General features: G+C 35.3%; 1 long non-coding RNA gene across 1 annotated transcript; it reads right to left on the bottom strand.

Annotated features, from left to right (window-relative positions):
• Positions 1–9292: 9292 nt before the first annotated feature.
• LOC135200979 (uncharacterized) lies at positions 9293–11271 on the bottom strand. The gene is made up of 3 exons (XR_010311468.1): positions 11201–11271; positions 10430–10648; positions 9293–9662 (listed from the first exon to the last, which is right to left on the bottom strand). It is a non-coding gene; the product is annotated as an uncharacterized LOC135200979 (long non-coding RNA).
• Between the last annotated feature and the right edge of the window lie 6333 nt (positions 11272–17604).

Below are 17604 nucleotides of genomic sequence, written 5' to 3'. Positions count from 1 at the left end.
CATCCAGACTTCCATTTAGTGAGGCATTACTCGGCCAAAACAGCTACGGCCGAATAATGCTTCACGAAGCAGAATCACGGAGTTGTGGAACAACAGTGCCGAGTACAACTCATCGACTGGGGAGGGCCACGAAAGGAGAGGGTTTGCTGAAAAAAAGCCCCGAGGTGGGAAGCCACTTCTAATCATGCCCAGGACAGATGCCCTGATTATGGCAGAGAATATCGGTCCAACTTCTGCGGTTCAACTACCACCCGTGACCTCGAGATTCAGACTCAACGGAGCCGGGATTTACTGCCATATCTCTCAGCGTACAAAAGATGGCTTGCACATACATGGGAATGTCGTCTGAGGTTTGCTCTGGAACACCTTTTGCATAAAGAAAGTAACGGGAGAAATGTCATATTGAATGATGAGATGTTCCAGTCAGTGTTGGCCTTATATTTCATATCTGGAGAAGTACATTAGTCGCCGAACTGTTAGTGGCAGATTCACAGTAACAGATTCTGAGTGAGTGCAGGCATATGGTCCAGACACACTTGTTAAGGCCCCCATACACTATCGAGCATCGAATCGCGCTTCGTGCAACGCGTCGAGTTTTCATAGTGTATGGGGGCTTGCGCATCGTGCAACGAGCCACTCGCAGCTGGCTCGACGCTATCAAGACATTCCTGATATTTGGTGGGCGGAGCTTCGAGTCAAGTGATAATTTGTTGGGTACACGAGGAAGGCTCCATTATTTTTGTATGTTGAGTGAAATTGAAGATGGATAGCGCCAATTCAAGAGAAGTGTTAAGTGACTTTATAGACCTATACCAGTCTTTCCCGTGTTTGTGGAAAATTAAATCGGCAGATTACTATAACAAACACGCAAAACAAATTGCTCAAGACAAATTAGTAGAAAAACTGAAAGAATGTGACCCTAATGCTGATCGTGAATCATGTTTACGTAAGATTAATTCTCTACGTGCATCATTTAGAAAAGAATTTAAAAAGGTTCAGGCCTCATACAAATCTGGAGCCAGCACAGATGACATTTATAAGCCCAACTTATGGTAATACGAAAAATTACTCTTTCTGACCGACCGAAGGCCAGGACGCTCTAGGTCTACTATAGAGGAGGAAAGCTTTGAAAGAGAGATGGTAAGGGAAATTTATATTTTTATTAAACACTAATTATCCTTTTACAATTTCAGGGATGCTTTCTCCTTGAACAATGTGACTTGTACTTAATATTTTAAGTACTATCTAGCAATGATATGAAGTTCTATACATACAATTATTAAGAAATAATATGCACTTCTTATACAGAATTAATTGTTTTAATTCATACAAAGTTCACCAAAACCTTAAAGCACCATGAACTAAATAATTAATTTTGTTTAGAATTAACTAACTATCCAATGGAAAAGTCTGAGACCAATTGTTAGTTTAATTTTTTTTTTTTTTTTACGTATTTTTTTTTTTTTTTTGGGGGGGGGGGCTTAAGACTACGCTGAATTTATATAAACTTGGTCTCGTACTCTAGTTTCCTACTGACTTGTCTTGCCATGGAACGGCACCTTCTTCCATAAAATAAGCCATAAATTGATTCCTGACTTCTTTAGCTTCTTGCGAAGGGTTTCTGGTATGTGTCCTTTCCAAAGGTTGTAGAGCAACATCTCCGAGCATTACATCAGGAATGGTTAGGTTTTCAATGCCTAGGCCTATATCATTGCTTACATTTTCCGGCGGCAAATATGATGCACTACATTTTCTTCTCAAAAAGTTATGTAGAACGCAGCATGCTAATACTACTTTTTCTATATTAGCAATCTTTAGATTTATTGGTGAAGAAAAAATCCTAAAACGTGAAGTCATAATACCAAATACATTTTCGATTATTCTTCTTCCTCTAGAGAGCCTATAGTTAAATATTCTGCGCTCCTTTGTGAGGTCTTTAGAGGAATAAGGCTTTAAAAAATGCTTCCTTAACGCGAAAGCCTCATCTCCGATGAATACATATGGCAAAAATTCTGCTACTATTTTCTGGTTTAGCTGGCTCTGGCAAATTCAGTTTTCCCTTCGCTTAAATAGGTCTCCGAATTTTGTGTTCTCAAGCACACCTCCATCTGATATTCGCCCATTAGTGCCAACATCACACATAATAAACTCATAGTTGGCATTTGCAAGGGCCAACAGCACAACACTATTGAATCCTTTGTAGTTCCAGTAATAAGATCCGGAATCATGGGGAGGAGTTATGCTTATGTGCTTGCCGTCAAGCGCCCCGCAACAATTAGGAAATTGCCATTTGTTTTCAAATTGTTGTGCGATTGCTTTCCATTCTGCGACACTCGAAGGAAACTGAAAAAGAGGAAATAAAGAAAATTAAAATAAATATATTATACCATATTATATAATGCAAATTTTAACAAGTTACTTTCTTCGTCCACAGTTGGATGAAACATCTGTTTCTTCACCAACAACTGTAACCATTCCCACTCCTGCTCCTTCTCCTACAGGCTCCGAAGCATCATCTTCTACATCTTCTAAAGGAGGCAAGAATTCACAGAGGGATTTTTATAAGTTACTCTCCAAGCGTCTCCAGAAAAAGCAAAGTAGTAAATTCGATGCTCAAGTTAAAGCTTGGGCAATCCAATTGGACGAACTCCCAGAAAGCACTTCGATGGAGGTTATTCGTCTGGTGAATGATGTTTTGTACAAGGCCAAAAAAGGATGCATTAATGAAATGTCCCATGTTGTCAATGGACACCTCAATCCTCTTTCTGGGACCCAACCTACAGGAGAGACCCAACTTGCATCATATTTCCATAACTTCTCTGGTAATGAATTCATATAGATAGGAAAATTATATAACTAGCATTATCAATGAAGGAGTTTTCATTTTTATTTTGTTATGTTACAGAAATGAATTTCTTATTGAATTTTCTTTAAGTAGGTAATTAGTTAGGAATCCTCAGTTTTCATTTTTATTTTGTCATTTATTTTTTTTTTTTTATTTTCTTTAAGTATATAATTAGCATTATCAATGAAGGAAAGAAATCCTCAGTTTTCATTTTCATTTTGTTGTTACAGAATTTTTTTTAATTATATACAATTTCTTCTATTTTTTTATTTTCATATAAGGATTTTGATGTTAGCTAAAAATAAAATGTCATTAAAAACTGATATAGCCAGTGTTTTTTTTCCTTATCAAGTATCAATGTAGCTATAGGCTAAGGTACCTATAAGATAAAGTGATTACCTATCATTAATTACCTATCATTAACATATCTTTTATGACTGAATAACATTAATTAAAGCTTCTTCATCACAAATTTTTTAAACTTTGAAATGTATCGGTATCGATACATTGCTAAATAGAGATATCTGTCGGTATCGCTAAAAATGTTGGTATTGGCATATCACAAAGAAAAACAAATGTTGTCTTACCTTTAAGTAATGGGGTTTGAGCACTCTGTATATCGCATCACAGGTTTCAGGAATAATGTGTCCCAAGTGCTTGGGTGAGAAAAATACATACGTTGAAGGAATTTTAGATCTTCATAGGATTTCCCAGTTGCTAAAAAGCGTAATGTGGCTGCTAGACGCTGATGGGGAGAAATTGCTTCTCGAAGTTTCGTATCTTTCTTCTCAATAATAGGAGTTACCATGGAAAGAAGCTCTAGGAACGTATCTTCGTCCATCCTCAGATAGTTGAACCAATCTTGGGGCTCTTTCAATCTAAGTTCTTCTAGCAAATTGGTATGCGAGAAATCATTTCTCTTTAAAAGCCACGATTGCTCCACTTTGATCGCTTTTTACGTTTTCTCTTCGAGAGCAACAGCAATGCTTAAAAATCGTCTGTGTCTAGGTCTAAGGATGACACTTCACTGTGCGGAAAAAGCGCTTAACTGAAACAAGGCTCTTTAGTGTGTGGCCTCCTTCGAGTTCGAGCCAAGCTTGAGGTGACTCGAAGCGCGATTCGATGCTCGGTAGTGTATGGGGGCCTTTAAGATTGATGGCCTCTTCATAACGGATAAACGTCGAAATCCATGAGCAAGTGTTGCGAAATCCATGAGCAAGTGTTGCTTAAGTTATTCCTTGACCAGGGTTCCATGCCCAAGAGCCTGATGGGGAAGGAATGGCTGTAAGGTTATCTTGGAATTGAAGTTCTGGTGTGACCATTCACTTATCACAGAATATGTCAAGATTCTGTTTTAGAAAAAAACCTTTACACTCTTAGCTTTTGTATACAGCGAAAAAAAAACCTGGGTGTATGATGTTTACATAATCATGTCCTTGGCCTAAGATTAGGGTTATCTACATTAAATAGGGCTATATTGTAGCTATTGCCTCATCGAGCTAAGTCAATGTTGGTTTGCTCGATTATCTTGGAGAGACATATCTCCTGTTGTATGCTTGAAAACAAGAACAATCCATTTCATATATCAAAATAACGCAGTCATACTAATACTACACACACACACACACACACACACACACACACACACACAAATATATATATGATATATATATATATTTATATATATATATATAAATATATATATATACAGTATATATATATATATATATATATTATATATATATATATATAAAATATTATTTATATATATATATATTATACTATATATGATATATATATATATATATATATATATACACATATATGAAGACCGGGAATATTCAAGGTCTTGATGAGATTATACGTAAGACGAAGTGGTATTGTGGTGAACTTGTGAATGAACAACCTCTCTTTATTGAAAGCTCAACTCAGAGAATTTAGTCTAAAAACGAAATGAACAAATCGGACCCAAATTTTGCCATCTTTGGACAGCTGAGGCACAATATAATGATGCAGAAATTATAGGAAGGAAAATTCCTCACCAGGGTGAATTTAAACTTACTGTTCCGACTTGATGAGTTCTTTCAGATTTGGCTCATGTCAGTGGCCTGGGTCCTGGCTGCTTCCTGATTAATCCATACCTGCAAAGAGAAGAGAAGGAAAAAAAAGCATTAACAGAATTGAGCTGTGGCGAGCAGCAACAATTTCTGGAATACTGACATTAAAGAATTAAATCTGCCTCTGAATATTTAAATGAAAAAGCGAGTAACATAATTTTTTTTTTTCTGATACAGAGCAGCCATTTATTCTTTCAAATGTAAACTTGTGGAAATAAAGCATAGATTTTTAATTAGCCACTCCATAACCTTACAACTGCACGCAAACAGATGTGCATGGCATATTTAAAACTACATTTAGTTTAAACTCTCCTCTTCCTGAATACATTTCACATGGTAAAATATGAGTTTAACAAAAATTTATACGGAAAGTTGACTTTTCGTATGACAGTATCTTCTTATACAGAATATTTAGTAAAAAATGACTTTGATAACGTTATCATGAAACGAAGATATGATTTCGCTGGTTATCAATTCTTATTTACCTCACGAAATCATTTTTATTGTGTCTGGGTTTTCAAAGAAAGGTGTCATTTTTTATCTGATTTTTTTTTAAGAATGATCTGTTACATTTCATTGATAGTTACACTGAGTAACCTTTCGCAGCTGCATTTAAGATGAAAGAATCATTTGCTTTGCTTTATCTTTTTATGTGTATATATTTCCAAATGATTTCAATTTAAAATGTATCGTTATTCGAGTATTCGTTTAGTTTTAACGTTGCTACACTGAATCTGTACATTTTCGTCCATAACTTTCAGAATATCCTTTACGTTAATTTGAACTAATTAGCTGGGTTCTTAATTCACATCACTAGGCGGCTTTATTCACCTATGACCTTTTATTCTTGGTTGGCAACTAAGGTGGAAGACATCTGCGTTGGAGGATAAATGAGCCAATTATAATTGATTACGATCTTAATGAACGCCGGAAGATATTCCATGATACTGACGCTGCCAACAGCATTTTTCATCTCCTTGTCAAGTTGTTTACTATTTAAAGTTCATTTGGGTTTCTGTTCTCTAGTGGTTTTAATGACATTTGCGCAAGCCTACAGCCAGCGTTATTGTGTGACTTGGATATCGCCAGATAAGAATAATCAGTCTGAAACCACTGAACGAGAATCAAATTTCAAGAGGATAATATGAAACCTAACAGCAAGAGAGACAAGAACACATGCACGCATATACAGAAAAGGTTTACATGAACAATGATTGAACTAGAATGAAAGAAGAGAGGGAATTGAAACTGCATACTGCGAAATTACCTAGATAACTTGCTCGTTTCTCTAGTATTATATCTGGGAGTTTTAATGAAAAGTGGTATATTTCCAAAATGGACCGCTGAATATATCAAAATTATTATCAGTCATTTCAATTTTTACTCCAATCACCTCAGCTCATTTCGTAACAAAATGTTTGGAACAATAAAGCTTCATTTAAGTAGCTCGTCATGACAAAGAAGTGAGTGTACTACATTTTAGATAGTTTCCTCCGCTTAGTAGATGTGGCTAATCCCCTCACTAACCGGGTATCAGACGATGTTGCGGTAACAGCACAAACGATTTCATTGCTGTTGGCGACTTAAGCGTTTGAACATTTGTCTTCGGGAAAGTTAATGAACTTTGTGCTATTGTTAGTAGTGTAAAAGCTATAATGAGCATGAAGACTATGATATTTAGTTAATAATAAGCTAATAATACTATATCAACTACATTTTTTATTATCAAAATCTTTTAGAATCTTTTCTTTCCTTCTTATCCCCGTATGCACTCATAAGGAAATGTTAGTGAATTTCTACAGAATTAAAAATCAATGAATGCGAATTTTATATAATTTATATAAGATTTGTGGCATTATGCCATACACTGGGACGACTAAGGCCATTCAGGGCTGAAATGGAAATCGACAATAAAAGGTTTGAAAGGTGTAACAGGAGGAAAACTCGCAGTTACAATATGAAACAATTGTTAGGAGAGGGTGGACAGTAAGATGGAAGAAAAAGAATGTGAACGGAGGTACAGTAAAAGGAATGAAAGTAATTGCAGCTAGGAGCCGAAGGGACACTGCAAAGAACCTTAAGTAATGCCTACATTGCACCGAATGAGGTGCACTGACAGCACTACTCCCCTACGGAGTTAAGAATGGGCTGAGAAAACTGATCATTCATCGCCGTTATTACGAGGAGGACAGTTCGGTCTAAGCTGGACGTTAACGCTTTTCTTAGGTTGCATCAAAGACATCTGCGTTAAGTGTGTGAAGGCTGTATGCTTATCCTTCTTAATATAGCCGATTTAAACATTCTATAACTGGCAGTTACTGCATTGAAACAGATCAGACGCAAGCGCGCACTCCCATTCCCTGTGGCTGTTTAGCGTCAAAATGAAATAACGTGAGAACTGCCGCAGAAGCAGAACCGGGTCAGAGTTCAGAAGGTTTGGAAATAAAAATTCTAGTGGTGTTGGGACATCAGCATTGATGCAAGTCAACCGTGCACTTGCCACGTTTCGATAATCATATCTTAGACCACTCCGGTTAAAATGAACTAGTTATCTACAGAAATCGTTATTACTCTTAACTAAAAATATCACCCAGGCGTAGATGAAAGCCTCCCTCGTTTGACAGAAAACATATACCTTTACTCAAAAACCATCGCATTTCTAATAAAAATATTGTTTTAAGGATTCTGGAATTACAAAAAAGTAAAGATATATTCACAACAAACAAATTCAGCCTTAACTGGAATGAGTAGTACGTGCTGTATTTTTGTCTCCATCCCCCGGTTCTTTAGTGCTAAATTATTTGCGTATTGCTTATGCATGTCATCAATTAAGACAACCCTGTGCATGAGCGATATGTAGCCTAGAGCCATATCTTAACCTGATAATGCTAACTAAAATATTCCAGACAAACATTTTGTCTTCTAGTATAAATTCCTTATAAAAGCACTACTCTCTGGACTCCTGTAGCCTGTTTGGATCAGCTATTATATTGCGCGGAGGCTATCGTACATATTTCCCCACACACAGTAGCGCATTAAGCAGCTTCATACACATTTTCAGTAACTTTTATTCAAATACTTAAACACAGAGTGGTGTATGCCATCTTACCGCTCGTTTGTTAGGTTTAATAGCTTATCACATTCGTACAAAATTTCGTAAAGCCCCGTCCACACGGTCGAACTTTGCCCGACAGACTTTTCGATGTGACGTCAGAAGCCGAGAAACTGCGGATATGTTCTGACTTTTCCCGCTTCTGACGTCACATCGAACAAAGTCTGTCGGGCAAAGTTCGACCGTGTGGACGGGGCTTGAATCACTAGTTCCCATAGGTTTGCCTGCCATTATCACCCGCTTGGAAGAAATACTTTATTTCCTAAAACTCCTATATTCAGGGTTTCACTGTCCTTTCCTCAATAATCAATGCAGAGTTGACATGCCCGTTGTTTGCTGCATTGTAATTAGGCCATTTTTAAAACTAGCTTCATTGAATGCATTAGTTTTTTCCTGTATAACCTTCATCCCAAAATTACGTTTGCAGCGCAATTATACGGTTACACTAACTGCACTCATTTTTCATCTATCCTCGAGTCACTTCCCTTAAAACACCCAACTAGAGCACTCCTCATATAAAACTTTTGTTAATCTATCCCCTGTACTTGCTGCAAAGCAGCCTTTTAATGGATTCAAAGCAGCATTTTAATAGATTCAAAGTTAAAACTTAAATTAATGGAATATTGTTACAAGGTACTACCTATGTTGATCTATTTTGTCTTCTTAAACCAACGCACATCTTTAATCTTTTCAGATTCACACAAACTTCCAACTACTCTTAAGCTATAACAAATATTTTTACCAAAAGTGGGAGAATTGTATAAATGCAGACTTGTTTCACGTAAAAGTCTTTTAGGGGAAAAAGCGTAAAAGTCTTATAGGAAAAGAAACTTGAGGCATGGTTTGGCATTTTATTGCTAAGATTTATCGAGATAAGATTACAACTACCTTTACTTTCTTGCTAAGTTATTGACTGTTGCTAAGTTACTGACCATGCTTCTCAACTAATACAATTAGAATCTTTCCACAGAAATACTTTATTAATTTGCTCATGGTAAATTTTCTTTAAACATCCATATAACTAGATTTTGCAATGAAGTAATTTAATAACGATCGACATGCAAACAGCTTTTAACATCTCTGCCATTAAAACACTGAACACTACAGGCTGAAATTTCATAGTATAGTCACAGTCAATTTCCATTATATTCATTAACCGTTTGAAACAGTACTAACCAAAATCGAGAACCAGGAAGACAAATCAATAAAAATCTCAGAGAACCTCGCATCTTTTAATTTTAAAACATGTACCCTTTTTTTAAAAACTAAGTTCAATGTCATGTGATTACAATACATTGGTAATTACAGGACGATCCACGCACTGGAATATTTAATTGGTAATTACAGGACTATTCACACTTGAATATTTAATTAATCGGTAATTACAGGACAATCCACGCTGGAATATTTAATTAATCATTAATTCATGGTTACAGAATGATTTTCTCAAAACTTGTTTTATCATATTTCGAAAACTAACATTTGGAAAGCCTCACTTTTGTAACAGATGGAAATAGTATTTCAAGAACTAATTGCACAACTCCAAATCCTTGAGTCAGCCATTCTAAACCCCTCAGAACAAGGTCACCTGTAAATAACGAAACAGCGACAAAAAAAAACTTGGGGTAACACCAAATTAAAAGGAAAAGTAACCATTTATACAAAGTAAAAAAATATATTAAAAGTTAACGTATATCATAGCTCATTTGGTAAGCTTTCTTCTAAGCAAAATCTTTTCTTATTACAAAATGCATAAAACATCAAACCTACTTACAAAATAAACATTTACCAAATAACTAAAAAGTTGAGAGCCATGGATTTTAAGATCTAAATAAAATTTTATGACTCAAAAACAAGCCAAAACGGAAGCTTTGAAAAACCAGAAACACTAATCCAGAAATAATCATGCTACAGTTTTATATAGATCAACTGACCTAAACTGAAAATATAGTTATATATTTTAAACCGATCAAACTATACCAAAAGTTAGCTTTTGAAATCACGGTATTCGGGTGAAAATGAACTAAAACCACAGTGAATTATGCTATTAAATAAATTTACCATAAAACATACGCCATAAATATATGGCTTACCAATGCCATGTTAACTTAGCACAGGAGCTCAAACCAGTTTTATATAAAACTGGGTTCAGCATATTCACCCTACTTATGCCTTTCGTTTGTGCTTACTTTAAGCACAAACTTACAAACAATGGTTTGTGTAAATTCAATGGTCATACAAACCATTGAATTTACACAAACCATTGCTGGTGCACAGAATATTAAGTGCGGCGCTAATATGGAATATTTCTAGATTATCAATAAAAATAAATGATTAGTAAAAGTCAAAACTCACGGTCATCTGTGACGAAAAATAAACTCCAAGGACTAGCACAGTAGGCCAACACGCCTACTATGCAAGCCCAAGGGAGCACCTCCACCCCATCAGGGGCACCGCCCCCGATTGGGTGGAAGGAAAAAAAAATGATTCGATATTGAAGTTCTGAAGAATCTCTTGAGACGATAACAGTTAATCTTTTTAAACCAGCCTTTCATATTAACGTAGCATCATTCCCTGAAATATGTAAAGAGTATTAGAAAGTTATATATATTGAATAAAAGATGTCCCATTTACGTGGTTCTGCCAGAAGTTTGAGAAAAAAATCTTAAAAGTTCAGATACTAAAAACAATTTCCGTTATTGACCTTTTAAGGAAAAGACTTCTTCAAAGATAAACATGCATTTAATTCAAATAAAACTTCCTGAAAAGCCTTGCTACAACTGGTCTTGAACTAGACACAAGAACTAGATACACAAGGACAATGGGATAAAAGTTTTACCGATTTATCTTACTAGTAAATCACATTCTAACACGTCCTCAGCAAGATCTGATAAAGAAAAATATGCCAAAAATAAAGAAACAATCCTAGAAATTATTGCAATGTATCAGATGTACGGGCAGGTAAAAGCATAGTTCTCCTTTTACGCAAATAGGACAAGCTTTTGAAAAAACTCATCGCCAGTAAAAGAGCTATATAGTTAACTTAAATCATTTCATAGCGACCACATGGAGACAGCGAGACAAAGTTTGAAAAGAGTCTGTATTTAACAAAAGACTGTAACTGACTCAACGGCCATCACTGAAAATTCCATAGCGCGTCCAGTAATCCTTTAGACAAGTCTACCAGCCAGCTATCAAAATTAGGGAAGACTATGCATGACCGAAAATCAGCTTTCGATGACGTCACCAGAGAAGTACGCAGCGCCAAGGACCCTGAAACCGCACAAATTCAATTGTCGGTCGGCAAAAACTCGCGTAAAGGAAACTAGCGTCTCCTACTGAGTTGTTCCAAAAATAACCTCGCCTGGCCCAAAACATCAGATTTTGCGCGATGAATAACGACGTTTAAGAAAACGTGTTTAAACAAAAATCTAACTTACATAATATTTGTGTGTGTGGGTGTGCGTGTGTGTGTGGAATTCCATCATGGTCTGTTAATGTTAATCATTAAGAAAACAAATTCTTAAATCTGGGTTTGAAGGAATCGATTCCAAAATTATTTACAGCGTCAATAACCTCGTCATTGCGGCGCCAGTAAGAACTAACAAATCAATCAAATCATTCCAAAATAATTTTTGAGTGAAACTTCTGTTGGATCGAAAAGATATTATTTTCTCCGGTATCTCAGAAAATCGACTTTTAACAATTATATCAGTATTAAACTGCACAGTCATTCCTTGTAAACCTGAAAACTTATGTAAAGCAAATTCATTTTGATTGGGTCTCCCCCCCGCCCCCTCTTTTCTCTCTCTTTTTCAGACGCTAACTAATTTGCTCATATATATATATACATATATATTTAAGTCATATCACATTACCGTGATTCATATACATATATCGAGCTACAATGTCCTTTAATATCTAATTCGCTCTACCTCGGAATTAATATATTTTCATATATGCTTAACCGAAGGGGAATTTTTTCTCGATAATAGATGACCTGTACTTGGGCGCGAACGCAGGTACATTATAAAATCCAGGACCGTCAGTGGAAGCGATACCACCCAACCGCGAGAGGCTTAAAGGTATATGTCGTCTCTCACCTCAAATACTTTCTCGCGCTGAAGTATTCGTTGGTGTTTTGGAGACAACATCAACCCGCCTCGACTCCGGTAGTTAAGTAGCGCCTTTGGACAACACGTAGCATTTTAACATAAGTCATATCACATTACCGTGATTTCATTATACATATATCGAGCTACAATGTCCTTTAATATCTAATTCGCTTCTACTCGGAATTAATATATTTTCATATATGCTTAACCGAAGGGGAATTTTTTCTCGATAATAGATTTACCTGTACTTGGGCCTGCTAGAACGCAGGTACATTATAAATCCAGGACCGTCAGTGGAAGCGATACCACCCAACCACGAGGAGGCTTAAAGGTATATGTCGTTCTCTCACCTCAAATACTTTCTCGCGCTGAAGTATTCGTTGGTTTTGGAGACAACATCAACCCGCCTCGACTCCGGTAGTTAAGTAGCGCTTTTTTGAACAACACGTAGCATTTTACATAAGTCATATCACATTACCGTGATTCATATACATATATCGAGCTACAATGTCCTTTAATATCTAATTCGCTCTACTCGGAATTAATATATTTTCATATATGCTTAACGAAGGGGAATTTTTTTCTCGATAATAGATTTACCTGTACTTGGGCGCGAACGCAGGTACATTATAAATCCAGGACCGTCAGTGGAAGCGATACCAACAACCAGCGAGAGGCTTAAAGGTATATGTCGTCTCTCACCTCAAATATTTCTCTCAGCGCTGAAGTATTCGTTGGTTTTGGAGACAACATCAACCCGCCTCGACTCCGGTAGTTAAGTAGCGCTTTTGACAACACGTAGCATTTTACATAAGTCATATCACATTACCGTGATTCATATACATATATCGAGCTACAATGTCCTTTAATATCTAATTCGCTCTACCTCGGAATTAATATACTTCAGCGCGAGAAAGTATTTGAGGTGAGAGACGACATATACCTTTAAGCCTCTCGCGGTTGGGTGGTATCACTTCCACTGACGGTCCTGGATTTATAATGTACCTGCGTTCGCGCCCAAGTACAGGTAAATCTATTATCGAGAAAAAATTCCCCTTCGGTTAAGCATATATGAAAATATATTAATTCCGAGGTAGAGCGAATTAGATATTAAAGGACAGTGTAGCTCGATATAGTATATGAATCACGGTAATGTGATATGACTTATGTAAAATGCTACGTGTTGTCAAAAGCGCTACTTAACTACCGGAGTCGAGGCGGGTTGATGTTGCCTCCAAAAACCAACGAATACTTCAGCGCGAGAAAAGTATTTGAGGTGAGAGACGACATATACCTTTAAGCCTCTCGCGGTTGGGTGGTATCGCTTCCACTGACGGTCCTGGATTTATAATGTACCTGCGTTCGCGCCCAAGTACAGGTAAATCTATTATCGAGAAAAAAATTCCCCTTCGGTTAAGCATATATGAAAATATATTAATTCCGAGGTAAAGCGAATTAGATATTAAAAGACATTGTAGCTCGATATACATATATATTTATATATATATATTATATATATATATATATATATATATATATATAATATATATATATATATATATATATATATATATATATACATACATACAAATATGCATACATACATACGTACAACGAGATGAAAGGACTAGGGGCGAAGTGAGAGTGGGTTATTCATCAGTAAATTTTATTAGATTTTATCTTATTGAAGAAGAATACTCAATAAGAATGTAATAGTTTCTTTGCAAGCAGTTATAAATTCTTTTTTTTTTTCTTTTTTTTCACTAACGACCGTTTGTCGCGAAGTAAATTATTTTGATCTGCCTCCACTGCCCTTAGTTTTGTGATATCCGTTAGTCACTTATCGCTCTGATAAGGCTCTGTACATAAGTAAGAACAAGAACCTTTGATATTTTGGCTATGTAGGCCTACTGACATGAAACTCGTATTCTACTGATGAATTCCCAAACATTTTCATATCCAACTTCGAAGACCTACTGTATCATACAGAAAAAAAAATGACTAAGCTAAAACCTTAGGTCTCCACTTTGTAAGGTCTAATGATTGACTGACATTAGTGGGACTCTAATCTTGTAGACTTTGCCGCCTGTTAAGCTATTGTGTCTTATAGAATGTCGATGTTACCTCGAGCAGCAGCTAGCCATTATTTGTGATTTATTCTATTTTTTAGACATTTATCCTAACGGGGTGGCATCAGTGGAAATACGACGCAAAGGTCTTTAGGACGCTCATCCTTTAAAGTTGGAACATAACGTTTCCTCAAATGGGAAAGTTGAATAAATCGAGAAAGAACATTTGCAACTTCGTAAATTATTTTCATAAGATAAAAATATCAATTTGACTCGTTGTTTTTCACATGTACTATACTAGCACAGACAGTTTCCACTTGGCTCCGCTACAGAATAGATAGTTAACCGTTTTCTAACATTTTTGGGCGTCCCCTTATCCTTCCCGGCCATGTGAATCATACGCTCTGCTGGTCTGCAGCCTACATCCACTCACCAACTCCATCCTTTACGCTTGGCCACTCTCAAAAAAATACATCTTACCAACCCCACGCCCCTTCCGTACCAATCTCTCTCTCTCTCTCTCTCTCTCTCTCTCTCTCTCATAGAAGTTTGGCAATTTTTCTAGTCGAAGAACTTTATTGTACTCAGTTTTACCAAGAAGGATGACTTTTTTCATTATTTGTATGTCCATACCATCTCCTTTTTAGTTTTACAAACTAACTTCCCTGATGTAAAATTCAGGTTCCATCTTGTTCTGTTCTCAAACTGTCCTGATATTGTATTCTTCTTTACTGTTCACGGAAAGGTGCGTCTTATAAGCTACTCAGCCATCATGATGGCTGAGTAGCTTATATCTCTACCATCGCATTTCAAACCCCTAGATACATTGGTTCGAATCCTATACACTATATGTATATATATATATATATATATATATATATATATATATATATATATATATATATATATATACATATATATATATATATATATGTGTGTGTATATATATATATATATATATATATATATATATATATATATATATATATATATATATATATATATATATATATATGTGTGTGTGTGTATATATATATATATATATATATATATATATATCTATATATATATATGTGTGTGTGTGTGTGTGTGTGTGTGTGTGTGTGTGTATACTTCCTCATTTGTTATTTGAGGAAGATTTTATATTTGAGCTGAAACAAAATAGCAGTAAAGCTTCATATCCACTTTAAACTTGCACCGTACCTCCTAATCCGTTAACATTCCGTGACACAAACGCCGCTTACGCGACAGTAATATGCACTATTTTTCGTTTCAACAGCAGGGACCCAACGAACATCACATCAATTGACTCGATAATACCATTAGCAGCATTTTTATTCATCAACTGAGCAGCACCTCGATGCTATCAGAACCTGTCAAAACCGAGTGCTAATGATATTACGTTTGTGTGTATACGCCATCATTATTCCTGTAACATGTATATATTAGATAGCCTTAGCTTATTCTTGTTCCGAATAAAACTTACCGTGTGTTTTTATATAAGGATTGTAACAAAGATCTCGCTTCTACCTTTCTGAAATTTACTTCATCTAAAGTCTAACTTGGTCATAGATCTCATGTTCTTTAAACTTTAATGCCTGTTGACGCTAATAAGCAGAATTTTTAGTCTGTTGTCTAAATGTTGCTGGAATCATTTTTATAATAGTAAAATAGCATGAAGCTTTCCGATTGGATAGCTGAAAGATTAGTTTTATATTTGTGTAAAGACATGGGTGATAGAGCAACTATGAACACAGAACACGACATTACTTAGTCACTTTCAAAGACGTGCTTGAATGCAAAATTCATTTCCAGCCAAAAAACCAGATCCAGCGGATAACCTCGGTGTTTTGCTGAGATCTGGAGTATTGTCACTTCCTTATTAGCAAAGTATTGTTGATTCATTCCATCATTTAAATTTCAAGTTACTGGAGATGTTAAAGTTTTAAGAAAAGTAAGCTTCAACCTAGTTATTAACATAATAATACAACCACATACCCATATGGCAAAACATTACTTTTTGTACAAGTTACGTAAAATTCCTGATAAGATTTTCAGTTTGAGGCTCAGTATTTTCATGACAACTATGAATATAACTGCATACAAGATCATTCTGAGCCACTCCCAACTAAAGGAACAGTTTTTTGCGGGAAATAAAAGTTTTTATTTTTTTAACAAATACGAGAGAGAGAGAGAGAGAGAGAGAGAGAGAGAGAGAGAGAGAGAGAGAGAGAGAGAGAGAGAGAGTTTTTGTGTAAGTTATTAAGAATTAAAATGAGACTGTCCTTATGTTTAATCACGGAAATGATACTGAAAGCTGAATAGTTTCTTTAACCCTTTTAAACCCTGAAAATAACAGTGATTGGTGTAAAGTCCAACCTACAGTAGTGTTCACTTAGTGATGTAGCGGTCCTAAGTCTCAACCACAAATCCGATAACAAAATTTAAAAAATAAAGACATTTTTTTTATTTCCTTCGTTCACCCATAAGACGAAAGCTGTTTCCGCGCATCCACATTCATCTTTCACTGAAGATATTTCTTTATCTCAAAGCAATCTAGAAAACTGCATATCGGATGTTTAAGCTGACTTGACTACGAAATTTGTAAAGAAACACATTCAGTAACTGAATTTTACTATGAACGAGATGAATAGACTACAGATGTTGATTTTATTCTTACATAGACCTTGGTTAACAAGTATTTAAATATAGGAAATTTAGAATAATTGGTTATTTCTAAACAAACTGCTTTAGTGATAAAAGATCCTGCACGTTAAATTTTCAACCAAATGAAGATATATTCTACTGTTTATTACGGTTAGAATCCTAAATTAAGCGAAAGGTATTTTTATAACTCAGTATTAGAAACGAGTTGTTTAGTGTCTGCATTTTCTTACTAAGTTTCACCATATTTTTGAAATGCAGCAAATTGAATATTTTTTTTTACTATTCACGTTAGTAGACTTTAATTAAGAAGAAATAAAAATGCCAATACAAGAAGAAAATAATCAATTACCATTAAAAAAAACAGGCGATTAGAGCTTATACATTGATGTGAGTTTTTTTTTTTTTTTTGTATAGGGTATGAGCAATTTCCAAAAACCAACAGTTTTAGGCGGCTAAATTCCAGACATTTTACCCCACGTTCAGGAAAATATCTTACTTATTGAAATACCAACTTTTTTTTTTTACTAACAAATAAAAATTCTGCTGCAAGAATACGGTTAATCGAAACTCAAAGAATACTGAACGTTAAATTCATTTATAGAGTATGTATATATATATATATTTACTATATATATATATATATATTATATATATATATATATATATATATATATAAAGT

Source organism: Macrobrachium nipponense, chromosome 11 (genome assembly GCF_015104395.2).
Source record: "Macrobrachium nipponense isolate FS-2020 chromosome 11, ASM1510439v2, whole genome shotgun sequence".
Classification (NCBI taxonomy): domain Eukaryota; kingdom Metazoa; phylum Arthropoda; class Malacostraca; order Decapoda; family Palaemonidae; genus Macrobrachium; species Macrobrachium nipponense.
The sequence above is the reverse complement of the archived record's forward strand: the minus strand, read 5'-3'. Positions and strand labels throughout refer to the sequence as shown.